Genomic DNA, 14,498 nt, shown 5'->3' with positions numbered 1-14,498 from the left:
TGAGGGGGCCACGGTGATCTCGGTGTCACTACTTCGCTCAGGACCTTTTGTTCACCGGCTACCTGCCCTATCCTTCATCACTGTGCTCGAGGCTGCGGCCTCTCTACCCTACGGGGCATTGCGCTGGGAGGCGCCCCCCTACACTTATCGCACTCGGCCACCCATATCTGGATCCCTGCTCTCACAGTGTCCGCTGGACGTCATCGCCCCCATCCCTGGGGTCTTCCACCCCCAAGATCTCCTCGCGTTTCTCCCCACGCCTCCCTAGGCTGGCTGAGACCTCGCGGCCTGCACTGGTAGCCGCAATATCGCATCTATACGGATTCACAGCCATGGCTCCCCCTGCATTACTCCCTGTTTCATACTATACTTTGCACTCTCCCTCAAGTGGTACAGGGCCTGAGCTCCCCCCTTCATTTCTCCCAGGGCTGCCGGGGTCCCCCCCCTCTCGCCCCCACTCGACCTCCAAAATCGCCAGGATGACCAAGGGAGGGGCGAGGAAACAGAGCTCCATCAACATGTTTACTAAGGCTGCGACGAGATCATCAGAGGAGACCACTGAGCAGGCCCCTGCTGCACCTCCACCCGACACAGTACCGGAATCCCAAACTATGATGGACTTTATTCGCGAGGGCTTCACCGCACTCCACTCAAAACTGGATGACATGAACGGTACTATATCCTCTATTAAGGCCCACATCGAGCGGACTGACAGCTGTGTGTCAGAAGTCGAGACATGGGTCGGTTCCGCAGAGGATGCACTGGGTGCCCTGCGCTCCGAGGTCACCGCTCTCTCCAACCGAGTCCTTGAGGTAGAGAAGAAGAACGAGGACTTGGAATCTCGATCGAGGCGTAACAACCTCCGCATCATCTGGGTTCCCGAGAACGAAGTTCATGAACCAATGGAGGACTTTGTTGAGCGCACATTGGTCTCGCTCCTGGATTCTCCCAAGCTCTCCCCGCACTTAGCCATTGAGCGGGCACATCGAGCCCTGACGGCTAAGCCCAGGCCTGGTGCTCCACCTCGGCCCATCATAGCCCGGGTGCTGAACTTCCGTGACAGAAATACCCTCCTCAGGGCCGCTAGACTAAAAGGGGAGCTACTATTGGACGGCACCAGGATTCATCTTTATCCGGACTTCTCTACGGCCGTCCAACGTGAACGCAAGACTTTTCAGGCTGTGAAGCGAAGGCTGCGGGACCACTCAGTCAAATACGCTATGCTCTATCCTGCCAAACTCTGCATAGAACACGCCAACCAGGTGTTTTTTTTTAACGATCCCGGCGGAGGCCTCCAGGTTCATCGACAAACATTTCCCTGGTTGACCCCTCCCCTCTGTTCACGGTTTTGCAGTTATCCTTCTGTCCCGACGTGGAGGGGCCAGGCAAGGCCACCTTCCTGCATCGGGGTTACTCTGATCCTCTATTCCGGAATCTGCTTGTTTTGTTCATTTTACAAATATGTGCCACATTAACATGTGCCAGAACCCTGTTCAAGTTATTTGCAAAGGTCTACTGTGGGCACCTTTTGTCTTATTTGGATCTGCCGCAGCCCGGACTGCGGCGGCTAGTCCGGCCCTCAGGCCCCCAGGCGCTGATGCCTCTGGTTTGGTTTTGGTTGAAGGGGGTTGGGATTGTCATCCCTCTGTTTGGGGGCGGGGTGTGGGTGGGGGTGGGTCATGTCAGGGATTTTGTTGTTAAAGAGTTGGCGTTGGCAGCGAAGGCGACCCGCGAGGTGGTACTCAGGACTTGGTGCTGCAGGGCTGTGAAATTGGCCCGCTGGGTATTAATATTTTTTCTTTTTCAACCACCACTGCGTCTGTGACTGAGAGTGACCTGACCTTCATGAGCTGGAACGTACGTGTGTTGGGCAATTATAAAAAGATGAGACAGCTCCAGTTGCAGACCGAGCGTCATGGGTCCAAGATTCTGTTTCAACAAGAGACACATGCTCGCGCGGAACAGTGTATGCGTTTTGCCAAAACCTGGGGTCCCCATAGATTCTTTACCGATTTCTCTACCCAAAGCCGCGGGGTCATGACCCTCATCCACAAGAGCCTCAAGTTTACTCTTATTTCCTCACAAATAGACCCTCAAGGCAGATATGTGCTGCTTCATGCTACGCTACAACACAGGGAGGTGGTCCTGCTGAACATTTACGGCCCTAACCTAGATTACCCTGATTTTTATGTACAGGTCACGTCCCTCCTTGATGGCTTCCCCCTTGTCCCCATCCTTTGGGGGGGCAACTTCAACACGATTTTCGATGTAGCCCTTGACAGATCTGGATCCAGGCCCCGTCTACTCTCCAGGGCAGCCTACGCTGCACTATCATCCCTGCCCTGTCTCGCCATGGTAGACGCGTGGAGGTTCTTCTACCCGGACTCCCGTGTGTACTCTTTTTACTCCTCAGTCCACGATTCCTATTCCCGTATTGACAGATGGGTGATCTCCAACGAACTGGTTAAGAGCGTTATACAGCTAATGATCCTCCCCAGACCCTGTCTGACCACTCTCCAGTTGCTGTGACCATCGGTTGGGGTCCTGATCCCGGCCGGACACGCAACTGGAGGCTGAAACCCCTGTCCTTACTGGACCCAGAGTTCTGTTCCGAGCTCGAGCGGTCGATTGAGGAATTCTTCAAGACTAATACGGGTTCGGTAACGTCCCAGGCCACTCTATGGGAGTCATTTAAGGCTTATATCAGAGGGATTGCGTTGTCCAAAGAGAATGGGGTCCTTAAGTCAATCCAGAGGGATCTTGCCGCTAGTGAATCCAGACTCTCTACCCTGGAAGCTACATGCTCACTTCACTCCACCCTGGGCAACCTGGCTGACATAGGGATGGAATTGGACACGTTCCGATCCCTCGCGGATCGCGAACAAAGGTTTTTGGATAGTCCTGGCATGGCGAGGAGATACGGGGAGGAGGAGCGCCCCGGTCGATTTCTGGCACGACTGATCCGTCATGAGACGGGGTCCCCACACATAATCGGAGTCGAGAGACCTGAGGGCTCCATGGCTGTCTCTTCGCAAGACATCAACAGGGAATTTTTCACATTTTACGAAACCCTATACTCTAACTCCGATGAGGTGTCGGTAGCGGAGATCGACTCCTTTCTCGATGCCCTCCCTCTCTCAGCCCTGTCCTCGGAAGCCGCGGCTTCCCTCGATTCCCCTCTCACACTGGAGGAGCTGTCGGACGCTATTGACTCCTTATCCTCGGGGCGTGCCCCCGGCTCGGACGGTATCCCGGTCGAATTTTACAAGCATTTTAAGTCACAGCTGCTCCCTCACTTGCTAGCTCTTTGGGAAGTCTGTGGAGTCCGGTGTATTCCCCCCTTCACTCCAGGAGGCCACAATCACAGTACTACTTAAATCAGGTAAATCCCCCTTGCAATGTGGTTCATACCGGCCGCTCTCACTTATAAATTGTGACGTCAAAGTATACGCCAAGGCTCTGGCGCTCCGGTTAGCTCCCCTCCTGCCATCTATCATCCATCCAGATCAGGCGGGTTTCATCCCGGGTCGCTCCACCTCCCTGAGCCTGAGGCGCCTATTTAATATAATCAACAGAATCAGTCCCGAGACGCAAGCAGTGGCTGTCACCCTCGACATGCAAAATGCGTTTGACTTGGTCTCTTGGAGGTACCTATGGCGGGTTCTCAAGAATTGCAAATTCGGCCCCTCCTTTCTCTCCTGGGTCAGATTGCTTTACTCTTCCCCTGTGACCAGGGTCCGCACCGACGACCATTGCTCCCCCCTCTTTGAGATCGCCAGGGGGACGAGACAGGGGTGCCCCTTCTCTCCCTTGATCTTCACTATAGCAATAGAGCCCTTCACTGATATGCTCCGCCAACTCCATGCTCACAGAGGCCTCCGCACTGCGGGCCAGTTGGACATAGTGTCCCTATATGCGGATGATGAATTGTTGTTTGTGCGCTCTCCCTCCATCAACTTACCCCCAATATTGGAGGACATCATTCGGTTTGGTCGAATCTCTGGCCTTAAAGTGAATTGCTCGAAATCCACTCTTTTCCCACTCACAGAATTCACTCTCCCTCCTCCTGACACCTTTGGCTTCACATGGGCTCAATCCACATTTACCTACTTGGGAATAGCGGTAACGCGCCAGCAGGCGTTGACCTTCCAGGAAAACTATCAGAAGTACCTCACACACCTGACAGCTAAGGTCTGGGCCTGGGACAAGCTCCCGATCTCCCTGGCAGGCAGGATAGGGCTGTTGAACATGGTGGTGTTGCCCCAGTTGCTTTACAGGTTCACTAACATACCCTTGTGGCCAGGGGGGGGCTTCTTCCGGGACTTGACTCGCACTGTGAATTCCTTTCTCTGGCACTCGGGTGCGGTCCGCCTTAAAATTGATACCCTGTCTACTCCCATCTCTAACGGGGGCTTCAGTGCCCCTAACTTCCTCAAATACTGGCTGCTATCCCAAATCCAATATACTTCTCACTGGTTTAATACAATTGACCCTCCCCCGCATGTCCGACTCGAGAAGCTTGCGGTCTGTGACCGGGATATCCGCTCCTTGGTGATACAACCCGCTCCCTTAGCACTGGACTCACAGAGCCCGGTCGCCTGCACATCCATCGCATTGGCGAAGATGTGGAGACTAGTTAAACTACTTACGCCTTTCACGGCAACCTCCCTCTCTGGAATTTCCTCCCGGGGGTGCCGCGGGTCCCACCAGGCACGGTTCGTCGCTGGGCGGACGCAGGCTACGAGTTGCTGCGTGATGTGTTTGACCAGGGTATATTTGTTGAATGGCCCGATCTCCCGTTGCCCCTGAGGAGTGGCCAGAGTGTATGGCTTCAATACGCATCCCTCCGCAGGACCCTCAAACGTAATTATCAAACGTTCCCCGCGTTGCCACCGGACGACCCTGCTATTGAGGAGCTCACCTCCCCTGGGCCCACAAGAGGTAAAATCTCCAGGTTATACACGATGTTGCAATCCAGATCTGTCCCGGACTTCGCTAAACTGAAGCGTGTGTGGGGGGTAGACCTTGGTGTTGAAATGTCGGATGAGCGCTGGGCACATCTATGCGAGCACACACATCGAGTGTCCTTCAACTCCCGGCTTAAACTCATTCAGTTCAAAGTACTACACAGGTTTCACTACACCCCGATCAGACTACATCGCATGTCCAGGGATCACCCTTCCAGCTGCCCTAGATGCTACCGGGACGATGCCGACCACATTCACATGATTTGGTCCTGCCCTCGCCTCTCACAGTTTTGGGAGGCAGTTTGCTCGACAATGTCTGCTGTTCTCGACCATCCCATTGTTCCTTCCCCATTGGTATGCCTCTTTCATGACCTCCCAGGCCTCTCCCGTGATTCCAAAAAATTAGCTGGCCTCTGCCTGCTACTGGCGGTGTGCTCCATCCTGCTCTGCTGGCTTCGCCCCTCACCTCCCACACACGCCCAATGGCTGAGAGCGGTCACGTGGGCCTCGGACTCTGAGGAAGCCTGGTCCCATATGCAACCTGCCCACTCCAGACCTAGAAATGTCTGGCTCGGGTTCCGCATGTCCGATCTAATCGCGACACCGGATACCCCCCCCGCCTTTTTCCCCCCACCTGCTCGGGTCCTCACCCCTATCACGGTCTTCTGTTGCCCTATCCATGCTGTGATTGTACCTATAGATTGTGCTATTATGTGAAGTAACCTCTGTGCACCTACATTATGTATACTGTATTCATATTGTAATGCCTTACGCTGTTCGCTTGTGTTTTGCTGCCACGCTGAATAATAAAAAGAAGTTTAAAAAAAAAAGAATCACCCAGCGACCAGGCAAGAGAACAACAAACACCACGCAGGCCCTTGATGGCAGCCAATAATACCGGGGCCCACTGAATGTGGATGGTGTAGAGGTACACGTCACGGGAAGAGAAACTGCCCAGCCCAGGGCACCACGTGCGGCACATGCGGTCATCGAGTTCATTATGCACGTGTATGTCGCTCCTGAGGCCTGCAGCAGGGTGCTCAGTCACAACCTCCGAAAACACACACCAAGAAAAAGAAACAAGCAGACTCACGATTGGTGGTCACAGGAGTCAACTCCTTCATGGACGAATCCGGGGATGAACACAAAGGGGTGGCAGCAGCAGTCGAGTCAGGACTCACAAGAAAAAAGGGTAAAATCCACCTTATCTCAGCCATGGAACAAAGTAGCAAGATGTTGAAAAAGGAAGAGGAGACCTAAGTGCCTCATTCACATACAAGGTCACGAGACTGTGTTGACGATCGACACCGGAGCATCTGTGAATGTAATGCCGGTTGAAAAATGTAAACGGATGCAACCTCAGGCAAAACTAAAACACACAGATACTGTACTGTTTGCATATGGCTGAAAAATGCCCCAACCAGTTGTGGGTCGTTTCTGAACAATAGTGAGCAGAGGGGACAGAGATCCATTCAAAGGTATACATCTTGAATGCTGGAATCGAGTGTCGACTAAGTTGGGAACCAATGGAAGAATTGGGTCTGATCAAATTAATCTGCGACGTCTCCGACTCCACAGACATCAGTGACATCCTCACAAAGCACCCCAGCCTCCTCAAAGGCATAGAATGCCTAAAAGGCAAACTGGTGAAATTGCAAATTGATCCCACAGTACAACCCAGAGCGGTGCAGCACAGAAGGACACCCTTCCACATGCGAGAGGTAATTGCCAAGTAAATACACAAACTAGAGAAAACTGACATCATTAAACCAGAGACAGGCCCGGCACCATGGGTATCCCCCATTGCAGTCACTAAGAAACCGAAGCAGCCAGGGAAAGTGAGAATCTGTAGCGACACGCACCTGCCCAATGGAGCCATAAGGAGAGAACGGCACATTACCCCGAGTCTGGATGAAATTGTAAATGACTTCACAGGGTCCCGATTCTTCTCAAAACTAGATCTCAATGCTGGATATCACCAGTTGAAGCTGCATCGGGACTCAAGATATATCATGACATTTTCAACACATCTGGGTTTGAGACAGTACAAAAGACTGAGATTTTTGGGATATCATCCGCAGCAGAGGTATTCCAGCAAGCAATCCAAGAAGTCATGTAAGGAATTCCTGGAGTGCTGAACATTAGTGATGACATCCTTGTACATGCCAGCAGCAAAGAAGAGCACCTATGCAGAATGGAAGCGGTACTCAACAGACTTGAAACGGCTGTACTCACTATCGAAAGAATTCCTGAAAGAAGAAATCGTCTTTTTCGGATACGTGTTTAACAGTAACGGCGTGTCCGCTGTCCTCGTCAAGGTGGCGGACATCAAAGGGGCCTCCCCTCCCACCACACTGATGGAGGTACGTAGTTTCTTAGGCATGGCAATTTACTCTTGCAGATTTATCCCGAATCTGGCAATGATCTCAGAGCCACTAAGGGAGCTAACGAAGGCCAACACCAAGTGGCACTGGAGCGCACGCTGCCAAGACGCGTTCGAGCAAATCAAGGACTCACTGTCGGCAGACACCACTAGGGCGTACTATGACACCATGCTGCAAACCTAGTTGTATGTAGACGCCAGCCCGGTTGGACTGGGAACTATCTTAGTTCAGTTGTTGCCCATTGGAGAGATCAGGCCAATTGCGTATGCATCACGAGCTTTGACACCAATGGAACAGCAATAGTCACATATAGAAAAGGAGGCCATTTTAGTCCTATGGGGCTGCAGACATTTTCACCTGTACATTTACGGGCACAATTTCAAGGCCTACACTGACCATAAACCTCTGCTGCCAATCTTCACAGGATCATCCACGCACCCACCTGGCAGAATCAGAAAATGGTTGCTGCACCTCCAGCAGTATGACTTCGAACTAGAGTACCAAGCGGGGGCAGACAACCCGGCAGACTTCCTATCCATACACCTGAGAGTGGCCACACACCGTGAGGTCAAGGAATCGAAAGAGACTGAGGAACACATCTGCCAGATTATTAGCACAATGAAACCCCAAGGCCATCAGCATCGCCGACATCAGAGAGGCAACACAAGCTGACCCATGCTGTGACATCGTAAAGAACGCTGTACTGGTAGGAGAGTGGAAATCTTTTCTGTGGAACATGCACGATCGCACGACAGCAGCCAGAGACTTCCTCACGGGGGTCTTCCCGGTGCGTCAAAAACTGTCAATTACCAGCGAGGGTCTAATTCGAAGAGGTACATGTATTCTCATACCCACCAGGCCACAGGACCAGGTCTTCACGCTGGCGGATGAAGGTCACCAGGGGATAGTCAGGACCAAAGCCAGAATACGGCACAGAGTGTGGTTTCCACAGATTGACGCTAAGGTTGAAAGTGCCATCACATCATGTCACCCATGCCAAGTGGCCCGGGCACCCTGAGGCCGGAACTCATACAGTCTGGGAATCGGGGCACATCAAGGTGGGAAGCGATCAGTATCCACTTCTGCAGGATACAGGAAGAAATCTATCTGCTAGTGGCCATTGACGATTACTCACGAAACCCTGAAGTGGAAATCTTATTGTCAACGGCAGCAGACATGGTGATCCCAGCTCTGGAAAAGTTGTTTGGCACCAATGGCCTACCAAAACACACTAAAAGAGACAATGTACCACTATTCCAGGGGAAGGAAATAATCAAGTACATGGACGACTTACACATTCGCCACCACCACATCACTCCAAGGTGGCCACAAGCCAACAGGGACATAGAACATTTTGTGAGGACGATAAACAAGGTGCTATGCATTTCCAAAGCCCAGAACAGCCCACGGCAAGTATATTTGTACTGATTCCTGCGAAATTACTGAGTGACCCCACACAGCTCGACAGACATCCCCCCAGCAGATCTGATGTTTGGGACTCTACTAAATTCATCAATACCGCACCACCACAGCAGGGCAGTAAAGAACCTAGACTCAAAACGTACTCATGCAAAGCGAGTCGCAGCCAAAGAACGCATGAGCTTAAAGCGACATACAAAGGAGTCGAGTAACAAGGTGAGAGACCAAGTGCTGGTACTGTGAAATGCAACAAAGTCTAAACTATCAACCCGTTATGATCCCACACCCTGCAGGGTTACCCGGAGGAAAGAACAATGATAACAGCTCGCCGGGGACAGGAGACCATCACAAGGAATGCCTCATGGTTCAAGCAAGTCCCAAAGGACCTATGGACAGAAGATCAGAACCAGCCACTAATGGAGAGCAATGACATACCACCAACCCAGAGGCTGCCTCATGACGATGCAGGGGGACGAAACCCTGTCCTCGTTGGCTGGTCAGACGATAATGAGATGCCCCTCAGTCTGGAAGGTGAGCCAGATGACGAAGATGTTGCAGTGGCAGTACCCCACCAACGCGACAGTGGGTATGACCTGAGGGTGGCCCCATCAGGCCCCGGGTAAGCTGAGAGACTATACATGTTGAAGAGACCATTGTGTCTTTTGTGAGTAGAGCATAGTTAAGTGTGTTTGGTGCATAGTAAGCACATGTTTTGTTATTTGGGAAAAGGGAGGAATGTTATGTACGCCGCACACCACTGCGTACGGCGGGACGTGCAGCAATTGAAAAAAAACACCCCGGATGCCGGAAACCCAGCAGTTTGGAGCCAGAACCACAACAGGTGTGATGCATTTGTTTCAGCCCTACTGCGCAGCAATGCCTAAGGCCTACCTCATGGCTCACCACAGGCCAGCACACAGCAGGGGGGCCTCCAGGCAAACACCACAGTATCCACTCTCATAGCACTTGTCCAAATGCCTCATTGTCACTCCGGTCAGGGCAGTTGGAACAATCATTTTGTGGGTTGGGGCAGTTGCTGGAGCCAGTGATCAGAAGGAAATAGAAGGGGCAGGCAAGACTCTGGAAAGAGCCATGGCTATGGTGGAGGGAGACAAAAGGAACGGCCCTAGGCAGAAGGCACAGGAGAGTTTGTGTCACCCGCAGTGTGAGCCATGGCCCAGGAGGGTTCACAGTCCAGACAAAGATGGGGAAAGAGCGGGAAAGAGAAGTATGACATTGAACAGAGAGTCTGGAACATGAAGGGATGCAACCCTAACCAATGGCAAAAGAAGCAGTGGACAAGTGTTAGGTCTAGAATCTGGTGCAAAAGGGAGCAAGGGAGGACAATCGATGAGGCCTGGTATTTACCAACCGGTGATAGGGTAGGCAGTTCTTTGGCAGTATGGTAGAAATAGAGGGGGCCATTATGGGCTGTCAGAGGGACCAGCATTGGGTTGGTAGGAGAAGGGAAGGGTATTGGGGAGTCGGAAGAGGTGGAGAAGGTGAGCGTTGAGGGCCTGGGGAAACTGGACAAGAGGAAAGGAGGTGATGCTGTCATGAGCATGCACAAGGTTGCAGGCAAGTGTGAATTGGGGAGAGTATTGGGTCCCTGAACGATGGGGCTGCAATTGCAGAAAAGGAGGGGGAGGGTGCACACAATACGAGGAGAAGGTGAAAATGTTTCCATATAAATGCACCATCAAGCTTTTGGTAGGGCATTGATGCTATTGACATAGGAAATTATTTCGAAAGGGGAGTTTTTGGAGGTATTCAAGCTCCTGGTTATCGAAGGGAGATCAAAGAATGGGTCTAAGGAAGAGGAGAACAAGATGGCTTAGAGGCAAAAAATGGCTATAGAAAATTGGACTTCAGCCTTTTTAATAGAGGCAAGTGTGTACCAAGAAGTTGCCAGAGATTGATGTTTGGTGTTGCTTAAAACCATCAATGTAATATGTAAAGCGCAGGTGAACTTTGAAGGTGTAGCGTGAGTGCAATGTAATGAGGAGTTTAGCTCAAGAATGGTTGAGGAGAAGCAGTTGTCTGGTGGGAGTTAGACATGGATCTCTAGCTGCAGTGGATGACACCCACCCAGCAAATTGACTACCGTCCCTGACGGTACCTTTTTTGGCTGTCCCACCTAACTATAATTTGGATCAGAATTTAGAGCAACAATGCTCATCGTCTGTTGGTCATTTAACAAAACCGTGTTCTTTCGGAATCTTTTCAGGTTTAGGCATGAATGAACAAAGTATGGGAGTAGGCATCCAGTCTAAAAACATGGCACAGCAGTTGGAGGAGGCGATATGTTCAATGACAGAGGGAGAGGTAACTGAAGACGTTTGTGGGAAAGGGGTACTGCTCAGTTAAGATTCTCCCATTGAGTGACATATTGCAATTTTGCTGAGACAGGGTGGAGGCCAGGGGGCTGGGGGAGGGTTTTCAATATTGGTTTAAATGAGAAAATGGGTGAAGAACCAGAGGTCCACAAAGGAGCACCTTGATGTGGTCAAGAGTAAGAAGGTGAAGCATCTGAGATTGTCTGGCCCTTTTTCTGACTGGCCTTGTGTGTACTTAAGCAATAAGCCACTCACGGGGGGGGGGGGTTAGGGGCATTACCGAATCCGGTAATGCCCCGGGGACCATTGTTAATAAAAGTCCTGGGGCTTTACCGGATGTGGTAATGTCCACCCGGTGAGGGGCTTATTGCTTTTAATAGCCCAACCTGTTGGACCAGGTTACTAAAAGCTTCTTTCTTCAGTTGAGAAACGCTCTTGTTTTTCGCAACTGAAAAAAGAAAAAAAGAAAGAAAAAATGGCTGATGTGGAAGGGAAAACAAAGTACGTTTTCCCTTTCTATGGTGGCCATTGAAAATGTTTAAAATATTTAAACAAATAAGATGGCCACCATGGAACGGGAGAAGGGAACTACATGTAGTCCCTTCTCCCGTTCCATGGCGGCGTGTTGCAGATCAGGAGACGATGCGCTGGGGACAGTGTTCCTGGTGTGTCCGTTTCCGAAAAGGAGAAAGTAAGTGGGGGTGGAGAGGGAGGGAGGGGAAAACTGTGGAAGGGGGGGAGAGGGGGACACTTACCTTTTTCCCCAGATGGGAAGATGGCAGCCTCCAGCCCTGAGGAGGCTCAGGGCGGCGGGATTACATCTAGTAATGCTCCTGTTTCAAGCCTCCTCATTGGCTAGGAGACTGCCACCCCTCCTCCCTTCCTCCGTCGAGTTCTAATTGGTAATATCGCTTTGGGAGTAAGGTCAAAAAAAGAGTCAGAATAGTTTCAGACAAGGAAGACGTTTTGGGTCAGTGTAATAGCATAACTGATGGTTTGTCCTGTTTTCAGTGGCAGTGCTTCTGTGGGTAGAGGCAAACAAACACTCAAAGAGGATCCCTCGGGATATGTGGTACTTTAAGACAATAAGTGCAGTGTAGCTGATTGAAATTTCCTTGGCCTCTTCCTCTCTTTGGGCTTAAGGCAGCATGGTTTAAATTCATGAGTAGTGGGGCAGGCTGGGGTGAGGAATGCATGGGGTGGCACAACATAGGGATGAAGCAGTGAGATTCATTATTATGATGATGAGAAGGATTTGTGTGTCCCACCTGACCATCGCTGGTAAGTTGAATGGGTTGACGTTCTTTGGAAATTTGTTTTGGTACAGTGAGCTGTTGGACAGTGAGTTTGTGGAAAGGATTCTGTAGGGGTGGTATAGAGAGTAAGGGGGCAGCCAGGGTGAGGAAGGTGATTACAGTCTCATTGTTGTGGTCTATCTTGGTTTTCTTGCCTGTGATACGTGCTTCGTGGTGAAGGTTTTGTTGTTTGTCCTGTGTTTTGTCAAACACTGCCCAAAGGGCAATAGGGACATTGGTGGTGATACTTAACTCAGTCGTGATACCTAACTCAGTCCAGTGGGGGTGTTCCAGGAATATCACAGCATCAATGGGGAACGTCTGGGTAGTATATCCGAGCATAGGCGTGGATTATACACCAATGCCTTCTAGGTATTGGTGATGCCAAGAAAGTTTGTTGGATGCATGGGACACGCAGAAAGGGAATATGGTACACACTCTTTTAGGATGGGGTGGCACTGGGAAGATAGAGGGCAGGTTTGAGCATCAAAGACCTTATGGTTTTGGAGACATACAAATCTGGTGATTACCAGGGTTACATTTCCGATTCACGATTATGTCTCTCCCCGTGCTGCAGCTGCCATTGGGGTGCATCAGACACCAGAAATGTTGATATGCGGCCACTCATTGATGACCTGGGCAGGAAATCATGCTGGGGTGGCGTGTGGGTGATGAGGTGTAGGGAGCGCATCCCATGTTTTTGAGTCTGAAGGAGGACCATACCACGCCAAGGTTGGTCATGATACAGCTGGAGCAGGGCGAGACGGATAAGGTGGTGAGTTTGGCTCTGATTAGGATGAGGAGGAACGTGGCGGCAGTGTGGAGGGAGCAATGGACAGTTTTGGAAGTATTATGGATGCCATTGCTTCCTGGGGGATTTGAAGGGGAGTGAAGGTTCAAGCTGGAATGGAATATACATGGACACATTTAAAAGAGATTGTAGGAATCTGCAGGAATTGGGGGATTAGGGAGTTTGCGCATGAGGGTTTCAATTATGAGGCAACCCAAACGTGCAGGCAGGATGGGGATCATTTCTCCTTCATGAACAAAAAACTCGATTTAGCTGCGCTATAACTTGAATTTCAATGGACCTGCGAGTAAAGGAATGTCTGTCTAGAGTATTGAAGGTGAGGAGCCGTGGAGGAGGAGAGACTCCCAGAGAGGATTTTACTTGCATGTGGAAGCAGTTTAAGGGGAGGGCAAGCTATGAAGCGACTATTAGATCTTTTTGGGTATGGACAAGCTAGCATCTGGCAAGGAGAGTTGTTGGGGGGAGTAAGGCTAACAGGTATAAGGGAGGTAGGCAAAGGCTTCAATGGTGTCGGAGCCACTGGGGCCAATGGCAAGAACGAATGTAGGGAATGGCGATGAGGATAGCAATGTGTGGTTGGATTAGCTTGACACTCTGTTTTTGCCTGAGTGGCGAGGGCTTTATTCTATGAAGAAAGCAAGCCAGGCTAGCATGTTTTTGTAAGCTTTTGACCTGCTGTTTCACACAGTCAAGGTGCCAGTGGTATTTTCGCTGTCCCTCCTAAAGGACCCCCATGGGGAGCAAGGCAGATGAGTCCACCTCATGGGAAGTTTGGGAGAGTAGTACGAACCATGACACAATGAGAACTGCCATTGTAGGGTGTTGGCTGGCGGCACGTCACAAACTCTTAGAACCCCATATGTTATCCTTGGGGGTTAATCACCCCCCCACCGTCTCCTTTCTTTTTGTTTCACGTTGTGATATGACTATTCTTGGTGGACACCAGGAGTGGTCTGGGGGGTATCTTGGAGGGTGGAGGGCAGGTCCATATTCCAGGGCTTCAGCATTTTATTGATAAGATGTTGGAAGATTTGTGCGACCGGCTTAGGCCTTTAGGGGTTTCACTGTAGTGCATCATTTTGCCAGGGGTGTGGTGGACCAGGTGGGTGAGATGCCTCAGGAGAGTAGGTATCAAGGTATCAAGGTATAGTTGAACATGTTAATGCAGGAACAGTTTTTGGTTGTAAGGTGGGCAAGGTGGGCGAGAAGTCCAGGAGAGACTGTTCGCTCTGCCCGGATATGGACAGGGTATCCCGGGAAAAGAGGAGTTTACGGGGAATATTAAC

The sequence above is a fragment of the Ambystoma mexicanum genome, chromosome 3p (assembly GCF_040938575.1).
Source record: "Ambystoma mexicanum isolate Mex_15411 chromosome 3p, UKY_AmexF1_1, whole genome shotgun sequence".
NCBI classification, from domain to species: Eukaryota; Metazoa; Chordata; class Amphibia; order Caudata; family Ambystomatidae; genus Ambystoma; species Ambystoma mexicanum.
Note: the sequence above shows the minus strand (reverse complement) of the source record.